Below are 7756 nucleotides of genomic sequence, written 5' to 3'. Positions count from 1 at the left end.
TGGAGCTGAAAATATATCATTAATACTTTTCAGGGATATTTGATGTAGGATGCAACACTTAATTGTACAGGCTAATCTGGAGAAGGCAGATATTTCAGGTTTTTTTTAACATAACTTTATTGGTGTGTTTGTGTGTACAGGTATATGTGGTTTGTGAGGACACAAATATCTATAATGACATTTGCATTACAACCAAATGGCTTAAAAACATACAAAACTTTTTTCTTTTTTTAATTCAAAACATGCAGAAAGTTGTGTGTGGTGGGTAGGTTTAGGGCTAGGGGAGGGGGGATGTACAATAAATGGGGAAGGGGGGTAATAATAAATGATGTTTTTGGAAAATGTAAATTGTAGAAAGTTTTCTGTGATGGGTAGGTTTAATGTTGAGGGATAGGTTATGCAGTTTGTACAGTATAAAAACCATTATGTCTCTGCATGGTCCCCATAAAACATGAAAACACAGCATGTATGTGTGTCTGTACTGTAGAGCAGAAACACAGATGTGCACTATTACAGCTCTTACAGTCAGTTATGCTGTACATGTACTGTAAGTAAAGTGTCTGATTGAGAAATGTGTACAACATAGTTAAAATTAGTGAACTATGGTCTTGGAACATATATTTAGTAGAGTGACATTTTGAGCTGCTGTATGTTAAAATCTTTGCCATGGTTTCAAGCAGAACATATTCCACTGTCCATGTTTTGTTGAACTTGTGACAATATCCCAAGGACAAGTTAGTCATAATGCTACCCTAAACCTAACCCAACCCATTATCCTTAAAGTAAATGATAACCGGCACAAAACCCTAGTTGTATGCATAAACTTGACATAAACTGTAAACTTGTCACTCAAATATGATTGGTTGAATGAAATGCAGGATTAACAATGTAAGCAGGCAGTGTCATTTTATAAACTGCTTCAAGTGACCCCGATATTGTAATAAGTACATAAATGAATGAATGAATAAACTAATAAATAAAACATTACAAAACAAACATTAATAAAAATATTTATTTTATCTTACATTTTAACTGAATATTGACATTTACATTTATAAATGACTTTTTTATTAATAAAAATAGCCTGTCATATTATTAATTGATAAATTAAATTATGAATGGGTAAATCAGCACAGCATAAAACTGCAATGAGAACATTGTTTTTTGATTTGATTTGATATTAGGCTAATAACTTTTCAAACATTTTGTATTTTTATTTTATTATTATCATCATGTTATAGGCTTCAGCTAACTTTATTAGACATCATTATTTAATAGAATTCAAACTGGTTCGAATTCCTATTTCCGGCCCTTTAAATTTAAAAGTAGGCGCGCGGAAAAGGCGCCTAAACAGCAGAGAGGATCGGCTGGAGAATTGACGGTTGAAAACTGCACAAAGTAAAGTCAAGGTAAGACTTCATAAAAAAATAATGGATTTAAACAATGTTTTTATGTTGTTGGCGATTGCTTCGTTATATTTGATTGGAGTATTTATGTGATATTAAAGTTAGCTAATGATTACTTAAATCGTTAGCAAGCAAACACATAGGTAAGGCTATTTGAATTTAAGTTACTTAGTCATTTCAACTTTTGCTATCTCTGGATTTTCAGGATTTTATTTAAAAAAAAATATGAATGTTTATGTAGAAGATTTGTAGTTTGTGTAGGCTACAATGATTAAGTGACCGGACATAGTAATTTGCTATGTTCGCGCTGTTTACATTTTTCTTATGATACGGCCAGTAGATCAAGACTGATTAGTTCATTGTTTTTAACTATTTTATGTAATATCTCGTGAATAACGTTGATTAGTTCACCTCCGAGTCTTTTGAACCGAGTCTCTTTCGTTCATTCACGTCACGTGACGGCATACATTCAGTTAACGTTAGTTTGGTTTTACTTAAGTAACATGATATACAGTTAAGTCCCATGTAGCCCAGTTAAACTGTAAATCCAGTGGTCAATAATACTGAAGTGATACATTGTCTATCTCCTCAATGTAGATCGTCCTGCTGTAAAAACCAGCATTGACCAGCATGAATTCCCTTTCACTCACTGTTTCCCAACCTGCAGTCGGTTCAGCACGGTACTGTAGACAAGTGTTTTTACTTATGCTTTATTATGGCACAACAGTAAAATAAAATTATGACTATAATTCAATTGGACATTCATCTATGTATTCATTGTACTTTATACTGCACTAACTAGTTTTATTACTTGTCAGAAACATCAGGCTCACAGCAACAGATTAAGAAGAATCCTGCATCAAAAGATGACTTCAACTTGCATGTGAGACAGAGTGAGAAGAGAAAAAGAGGAATGAAGATGGACTGTCTAAGAAACCTGTAAGTCAGTTACACTGTCTATTTTGCTATATGTGTGTATTAATTTGTATTATACTACGAGGATGTTGAATGCTTGAATTAGAGCTACGATAACCGCAATACCGCAGTAATGAGATGCCTACCGCGATGTTGAGGCCATCAACGCCATCACCGCACCGTTTCTATGGTAACCAAGAGCTCCTGAACTCATCAGATTCATGCGGCTGCGGCTTGTTTGTAGTATCGGCCAAAAGAATTTCTTGAACATCTGCGAAAATGTTAAAGTATGTAAAATAGTGGCTGAACTTAAACATATGCTTTTATTAAAACTGGTGCTCTGCTGTGCCAAGGGACATTTCGAAACATTTCACCAGTTACTTTCGTTTACTGCATAGACCTTTATGTCCTATAAATGTGTCATATTCGTATTTGTGTGACAGTCCACGCAGCTTTCAGTGGGCAGGGCTATTGGCATTATTAATAAAGAAACATGAATGAATGAGAAAGTAAAGAGCAGGACGTGGTTGATATTAAAAATAAAATTAAATACTGGCGGGATGTTTCTATGCGCATACTCTGAGTGTAAGACGGACAAGCATTGAAGCCTCTGTTTGCGCGTCTAATTGGTCAAATACACCGTGTGAGCCAGAAAGTGAGCTAATGTATATCACACAAAAAGCAAAGTGCAAACTATTCTCAAGAGACAAATTTCAGCATAACATGCTGATAACGGTAGGCTATCCTAACTGTCTTAATTTATTCCTTTATTTATTTTGTGGACCATAAATATAGTAAAACAAATGAGAAGAATAGTATTTCGTGTTAAACAGGTTGGTTTTTAAAATGCATCTAAGGGTGCTTTCACACTTGGTTCGATTGCCTGGACCGAACGCGAGTTCAATTGCTCTCCCCTCTCTCTGCGCCCACTGGACTGTGTTCACATTATATTATTTGGGTCCGAACCGCGGTTCGTTTTCGTCATCAAACCAGCAGCTGTTGACTACGTTGCTTAATAACGATGGCACAGGAGAAGTCGGCAAAATGCATAACGTTGCTCTCCTCACTATTTTTGTTTTTGAACCGTAGGTTTTGTTCATAACGGAACTTGCATCTATCTCCCACGAATGTAGAATGCTGAAGGCGAGCAGAAATGAGAAAAGTTATGCTACAGCTCTCTGTTTGCAGCACGTCAGTCACGCTCGTCGGGAAAGTGAGTGAAACACACACACAAACACACATTTTTATCAAATAATACGGCATTAATAGCGATTCACTTCCACAACTTGGAGCGTTTGCATTTATATCAGAAGCGAACTGTACCTGAGTTCACTTGAACCGCACCCCAGACCACCCTTTTTAAGCGGACTCGGGTACGGTTCGTGGGTGTCCGCAGTTACACACAGCACACAGTTACTCCTCGTGTTTGCTGGATAATGATATAATGATATTATATTTAATCTTTCAAAATCACTGTGCAATAATGAGTGTGTTAAGTGAATAAATGTAAACTCTATGAATGAAATGAGCGCAAATCAAATAGCTGTATTGCTGTTGCCTCTTCATGTGCCACAAATCAGCTTGGAAAGAATAAATCAACTGAAATACTTAGTGCTTTTTCCAGTTTAACGCATTAAAATATTTAACACAGTTAATGCAGCATACGTTTTTTTTGTTTTGTTTGTTTCATCCTTTGGCTAGCATTACAATATATGATTACGCTCTTATTTCTGCGAATGCTTTTAAACCATTTAAGCGCACCAAAAGAGAAAAAGAGAACGCACTGTCTGTGAATGTCCTGTCACACACACGACGCACAGAAAGACATGCACCAGTATAGTGAGCATGGACGGCCCACCAGTATCGAGTTCTCTGTCATGCTTGAAGAAACAATAACACACACGATAATGTCAAAAATGTCAGTTTTGTTAAATATCACCAATGGAGCAGCCTTAAATGAGTTAAAGTCCCCGTGAACCGGAAGTGCAAACGTCTTTTCTCCAGTGTTGTGACATATTTCCAAGCGAAACAGAATATTGAATAGAGGGCAGAGTTTTAATTTAACGCTCCTCCTCTCCGTCTCTCGCTCATAGCAGACTGAGGGTTGGGGGGGAGTGGTTTTATTTTATCAGAGAAGGAACACCATTTCAGACCAGAAGTAACATTTCAGATTTTGATTAAAGATTACCACGACAAACAATTTTTTTCGGTGTATTAACTTGCACGGATTAATTGTTCACCACAAGACTAGTAATATGCACTAACAAAGTAAGTAAGGTCAATTTTGATTTTATGACATCTTGAAATGAAGTCTTAATTGAAAAGTAAATGAGTTGTGAGAAAGTGGACATCAGTAGCTGTATTAAGACCCGGGTATACTTCACTTTCCGCAGCCAGACGCATCTCACGTGCAGTCTTGTCTGCGCATCTTTCAAAATATACTCAACTACAGATGTGCGTGGATGACCGAGTTCAACACATGCAGTACAATTTAATTCACGAATCGTGCCATCAACGGGACTTCGCTGGGTAGGATCAGAGAATAAAAATAGTGCATCCACCATCTACCACACAGTCTTGAAATTTGGCCTGCACACGGACGATGTATGCAGACGTCCGTGAGCCCTCCAGATGACGAACATTACGTCATGCAGACAGTGCACGAACGCGGCTTTAGTTTCAGTGAGACTGTCCTTATTTCATAAAAACATGCCATTAAAAAGTATTTAAAATATACTCTTTATGTTGTTTCTTTATGTTGTTTTTATTTTAGAGATTAACTGTGACATTATTAAGACCTGGGTGTTATATTAGACAGCAACTTGTCCTTTGAAAATCATATTTCATATGTTACAAAAACAGCCTTCTTCCACCTCAGAAACATTGCTAAAATACGGAATATGTTATCTATTTCTGATGCAGAAAAGTTAGTTCATGCTTTCATGACATCTCGACTAGATTACTGTAATGCATTATTAGCTGGTTGTCCTGCTTCATCAATAAACAAGCTACAATTAGTACAAAATGCAGCTGCTAGAGTTCTTACCAGGTCAAGAAAATATGATCATATAACACCAATCTTATCATCTCTACACTGGTTACCTATTAAGTTCCGTATCGATTATAAAGTATTGCTAATGACCTATAAGGCTCTAAATGGTTTAGCTCCTGTGTACTTAACCGATCTTCTATCGCCCTACAATCCTTCACGCTCTCTAAGGTCACAAAACTCTGGACTTCTGGTTGTACCTAGGATAGCTAAGTCCACTAAAGGAGGGAGAGCGTTTTCACATTTGGCTCCGAAACTCTGGAATAGCCTTCCTGATAATGTTAGGAGCTCAGACTCGCTCACCCAGTTTAAATCTAGATTAAAGACGCATCTCTTTAGCCAAGCATTCACATAATGCATCTCATACCAGATCAACTGCACATGACTATCTTTGCTTAAAGTTATGAACAGCAGCTACGCTAATTATTCTCCTTTTGCTTTTCTGTTTTACCTCGGGACACCCGCCCTGAGGTGACTAGAGAGGACTTCAGCTTCAGTTTGGATCCAGCCTCTTAAGAAGACCTCAGACAACCATCACCTGTGAAGAGACGGCGCCAGCTCCTGCGAGGACTTCAGAAGACGCAATCATCTGGATCAACATTCACATTGCACAATCTCTATATCCTAATTTATTGTTAATGTAATTCATCTTCCAGGAGCTCTTTGCTTCTACCTTCAGTTAAACTGCTAACAGTGATTGTAATTAATTACCTAAAGTATATTATTTGCTAACTACATTCTTTAAATTGTAATGTTGACATCCATTTTCTGTAAAGCTGCTTTGAAATGATATGTATCGTGAAAAGCGCTATACAAATAAATTTGAATTGAATTGAATTGAATTACATAATAATATGTATTATTAAAAACTTGACTATAACATTACATTTAGATCTATTGCATTATATTTAGATAGTGGCATGAAAGGTTGCAACTTTGAATGAGCATTGTAGCTGATCACAGTCATGTTGAGTGTATGTAAGCAGTGATCTCATCATTGAAACTCGAATTCTGCTCACTAACAAATACGTTCATCGTAACTAACAGTGCAAACACAATGTAAATAAGAGGTTTGTTGATTATAATGGGAGTTGTGGTGTGAGTTCAAAACTCAGTCAACATTTTGTCTGTCTCTTCCTTATCCCAAGGTTTCCATAGTCAGCTGGATCCCCTCCAAATCCAGATCAGATGGTGGACCTGCATCTTGGCATGACCACGACGGAAGCCTAAATGTCAACGAAGACCATGTCAACTAGACAAGCCAGACAGATCCCCTGTGAGAACTTCGTTGACAGCCATCGGCAAAGATCCTCAGCAAAGACCACAAGAACCAGACAAGTCCTCTGCACAGACCCCTATGGCTAGCTTCAACTCTATGCCGGCGTGTTGTATCTTGATCTTCAAACTGATGGAACCATATGAAATATTCTAGATTATACCAATCCACAATCTGACTTGTGTTGCTGCCTGAATCACATCACACCATATTCGTTCATTGGCCAGAGAAGAACTGGTCCCTGACTGAGCCTGGTTTCTCCCAAGGTTTTTTTTTTCTTCTCCATTTTTGTAACCTGATGGATTTTGGGTTCCTTACCCCTGTTGCCTTTGGCTTGCTAAGTTTGGGACACTTAATATTCAGCATTAATATTGATTTGATTGCACTGACACTATCATATGAGAACTGAACTGAGCTGGACGATGACATCACTGTTTTTTGCAGAGCTGCTTTATAACAAATTGAACTGATTTCATAATTGATTAACTTTATACAGCTATTGAACAGAACTGAATTAAAACATACTGACTTCAGCTGAACAATGACACTATTTCTTTTAGAGCTGCTTTACAGCAGAATTGAACTGGAATAATTGAATCATTCTCCTGTTTATACCTGTAAAGCTGCTTTGAAACAGTCTATAAAGTGTTAAATTAAAGGTGACTTGACTTTTGAAATAGCCTGATCTGGTAAACAGTAATGCGTTGTCAAAATGTCACCATTCTAGGCAGCATGTGGGCCACATGAGGATTTTTATTTTAATCCACTAGGGTTAAAATAAAAATATACTGTGGCCCACATTAGGGTCAGTTCTGGTTTATTATTTGGTTTGTTATTGGCTTACGTGTGGCATGATTGTGGCTTTATTGTGGCCCAGATCTTTCAAACAGGAGTGGACCGCTCATCATGCCATCATTCAACGCAGTATGTGGGCCAGAGCGAGGTGTTGGATCTGGGCCAGAATTAAAATGAACTGTTGCCCAGATTAGGGCCAGTTATGCTTTATTTGTATTGCTTATGGCTGACATGCGGCATTGGTATGGCTTGCTTGTGGCCCAAATCTGGCCAACAGGAGTGGTCCGCCTAAGTGCCATCATTCCATGTGGTATG

General features: G+C 37.5%; 2 long non-coding RNA genes across 2 annotated transcripts; both read left to right on the top strand.

Annotated features, from left to right (window-relative positions):
* The first annotated feature begins 1256 nt into the window (after positions 1 to 1256).
* On the top strand, positions 1257 to 4214 carry LOC125253235. Its single transcript, XR_007181383.1, has 4 exons — positions 1257 to 1409; positions 2004 to 2086; positions 2225 to 2345; positions 3411 to 4214. It is a non-coding gene; the product is annotated as an uncharacterized LOC125253235 (long non-coding RNA).
* A 1736-nt stretch (positions 4215 to 5950) lies between these two features.
* LOC125253614 lies at positions 5951 to 7325 on the top strand. The gene is made up of 2 exons (XR_007181485.1): positions 5951 to 6010; positions 6519 to 7325. It is a non-coding gene; the product is annotated as an uncharacterized LOC125253614 (long non-coding RNA).
* Positions 7326 to 7756: the final 431 nt, after the last annotated feature.

This window comes from Megalobrama amblycephala, linkage group LG18 (genome assembly GCF_018812025.1).
Source record: "Megalobrama amblycephala isolate DHTTF-2021 linkage group LG18, ASM1881202v1, whole genome shotgun sequence".
Classification (NCBI taxonomy): Eukaryota; Metazoa; Chordata; class Actinopteri; order Cypriniformes; family Xenocyprididae; genus Megalobrama; species Megalobrama amblycephala.
Note: the sequence above shows the minus strand (reverse complement) of the source record. Positions and strands in the feature narration are given on the sequence as shown.